The sequence below is a fragment of the Leuciscus leuciscus genome (genome assembly GCF_965113295.1).
Source record: "Leuciscus leuciscus genome assembly, chromosome: 9".
Classification (NCBI taxonomy): domain Eukaryota; kingdom Metazoa; phylum Chordata; class Actinopteri; order Cypriniformes; family Leuciscidae; genus Leuciscus; species Leuciscus leuciscus.
In genome coordinates this window covers 34,869,303-34,872,615 of record NC_138733.1, presented here as the reverse complement: position 1 = coordinate 34,872,615, position 3,313 = coordinate 34,869,303, and the positions used below count along the sequence as shown (strand labels likewise).

The 3,313-nt window shown below is 36.8% G+C and overlaps 1 long non-coding RNA gene across 1 annotated transcript; it reads right to left on the bottom strand.

The window, feature by feature from the left end:
• Positions 1-1,661: 1,661 nt before the first annotated feature.
• On the bottom strand, positions 1,662-2,818 carry LOC309506801. Its single transcript, XR_014208920.1, has 2 exons — positions 2,586-2,818; positions 1,662-2,063 (listed from the first exon to the last, which is right to left on the bottom strand). It is a non-coding gene; the product is annotated as an uncharacterized lncRNA (long non-coding RNA).
• Positions 2,819-3,313: the final 495 nt, after the last annotated feature.

Genomic DNA, 3,313 nt, shown 5'->3' with positions numbered 1-3,313 from the left:
ACAATCTTAATTTTATTTAAAGCAAACAATACATTTAAAATATATTGGTTCTATGCATATTTTGTCATTTAAAAAAAGATATATCCAAAAATTGCAAAAAGACAAGAGATTTCTTTATCCTTTAATGCAGGAAAAATCACACAGCAATGAAAGGCTTAAACTCTTGTCACTGTAACAGACAGCCAGCCAGCCACACACACACGAAGAGAGAGAGAGAGAGAGAGAGAGAGAGAGAGAGAGAGAGAGAGAGAGAGAGAGACTGTGGGAGTGGGGGGGAGGGGAAGGACAGACAGAGGGAGACAGAGACAGAGAACATTTATAAATAAATACAAATAACATCCTTACTTTGACAGAAAGTAATGTTTAAATATACATAAAAATGCAGTGTTGAATAAAATAAAATTAGTGTACACATTTAACACATTTATACACTAGATGGCACAATATACCTATTTTTAATAGACTCTTTCTGTTTACTTTTTTGACATTACTTTAATCACTCACTATAGCGAAACCGTTTGAGATAATTATTATCCGTTCACAATTTAGCATCTTTAATGTATTTTAATCATGTTGAAAAAGTTTGGTTTGAATAAAATAAACCACTTAGGAGGAGTAGCTAAAAACTCAGAGTCTGAAATTTCAAAAAATCCACATTCAACCCAAAATATCTGACTTCCTGTTGGTCGGAGATAGTAGCTGTGTCCCAATGTGAAGGCTAGATCCTTCGAAGGACTGAAGACTTCAAGGATGCAGCCTATGCGTCCGCCGAAGGACGCACCATGTAGCCTTCATAGGATTTCCTAATTGCGCAACCAGGTGTTTCTGATCACCGCTCCTCAACGGTGCGAGAGGACAGCTGCCATCCTGATATGAATTCATTTGATATAGCCTAATTGAGTAAACAGCTATGGAGCCAGAATTGGCAATTGTCATTTTTATGTTTTATATTTTACTGGGGGACATGGTGAGAATGTTTCAGCCCCGGCGCTGCCAGGTCATGTATTTTTGGTTTAGCCCTGTTTGAAAATAAAACCCAATTGAATATAAAAAAGTCCAGTATTTCTCGCGCTCGTCATCGGCAGCTGTCACGGTTGCCAGGCGACAAGAACAATCCTCCGTAGGCTAGAGCGGTCCGAGCGCTTCAGATTTGCCTTTGATATGGGACATATCAAACTTATATGAGACTTTAATTTTCAAACTGATATGGGACTTTAATTTTCGGAACTGCATATTTCATTAAATATTCACGTACAAATGTGAAGTAACCTACTGAAGTACCTTTTTTTCCCTCACATATGATTTTTACATTAAACTACACAAAAGTATATAATGTAACAACCTTGAAAATATTCATAAGTAAAATGCAGGAGTAGCATAATATAAATACAAACTATAATAGAGTTTTTTTCCCCTGCAGAATACATACCTCTAGTTTTACTCTTGATACTAAAAACTTGTTATTAAAAGTACTTTTTTCAGATTTTACTCAGAAATTTTTCAGAAATTACTCTTTTTGGAAAGTCTAATTATTATTCTAATAATAGTCTACATCATTTTTTTTCTTATTTTATGTACTGTAAATGTTTGTTGATTTTGATATGTTTAACGTATGTTGTTAATAGTTGGAAAAAGTAATTTAATGTAGCCCGTGGAACAAATGATTTTCATTGACCAATTTTATTTGAAAAAAAAAGGTATACAAGAGTTTGTTTCATGTAGAAATTATGACTGTCAAAAAAATAAACAATGTCCAGAACAATTCATTCTCTTTTATTTACACATTTAAAGTTGCATAAAAATAATGTACAGATTTTCTTTCCTTTTAAAAAATAGTGAAAAAAGTTAAAGAATATGTAGAAAAAAAAATATATTTTTCAATCATTTTCTCAAGAGGAGAAAACAGCCTGTCCATCCTCTCCCTGCTCTCTTCGCCTCTGCCTTGGTGCTGGTGCTGCTGGTGCTGGCTCCTCCTCACCGTGGGCCCTGAGGACAAACCAGGGCCAAGTTTCAGCAGTGGGTTTCCCACTCACACCCTCACCTGTCCCAGGACACTTGCAATCCTAAGGGCAGAGCAAATTAACCATGGCTTGTTAACAACAACAGCACAATACATTGCAGACATACTTTGTATTTTTTTTCTCCTGAATTGCTCTAAAAAAGCTTAACACAGGGGTGCAATCTTAAGTGCATTCTTAACACTGCAAAATATGACACATCAAGACATGCATACAAACTACTTAAGAAATCATATTTCTATATACTCAAATTTGGTTAAAACCACATAGCTTTCATGACAGCACTACAAAAACACATAAAAGTGAAACCCCATTGCCTTATCAACTGCTTTTCTTATAGTTGTGGGCTTACTTCTTTAGCATATTTCTTTTAGCCTAATACACAAGTGAGATAGACTAGTGCAAATATTACAAATAGGTCGTTAAACTAATACTAGCACAAGTTTTGCCTCAAACTACCTGACAAATGAAGCCACGCAATGGTGACGAAGGAGTTAAGATGAAGTTTATAATAAACTTTAACTCGGTTTCGCTAGCCATTTAAATAAATGAAAACATAATACTTACATTTAAATGTGAATTTGCTGTCCACCACAGATCTCTAGTCTTGGCCGCCTTTAAAAATAAATAAATAAATGCTGTCGTCAACGGCGCGCAATGACTTATGGGGTAGAATAGGGTAGGATAGGCCGCTAAGTGTTCATTTATGTATCCTTCCTTTCACGGGGAAACGAAGGACGCATTTGGCGTCGCTTTTGAATCAGGGTAGCCTTCGTCGCGTCGCGATGACGCAACCGGCCTTCAAATATGCAGCCTTCACATTGGGACACAGCTAATGACTGTAAATTAGAAAGTTGTCCGGCTCGATGAGAACAATATACGTACCGAGTTTTGTGACTGAAGGTAAAACTAACCCTCATTAAAAGTGACACACTTCCTGCTGCCAGTTGGTGGCGCTATAACTTTGACTCACAATAGTTACATCCATCTGATCAGCCTCCTACAACGAACACACTGCTGGAGTTTCAGCAAGATCAGTTAATGTATGCAGAAATTATAACACTTCCTGTTTTCTCTTTTCTCGCCATAAATTCGTTTACTCGTCACGGCCAAATCGAGATTTCAAAAATCCGCTAGCAATTTAGCATCCTCAATGTCTTGTCTTCATGCACACCGAGTTTGGTGGTGATCGGATGAATTCCCTAGGAGGAGTATATCAAATTCCAGAGCATGTGTTTTCCAAACAACCCATAATAGCTGACTTCCTGTTGGTGCTGGCTTAAAACTTTGAGCAC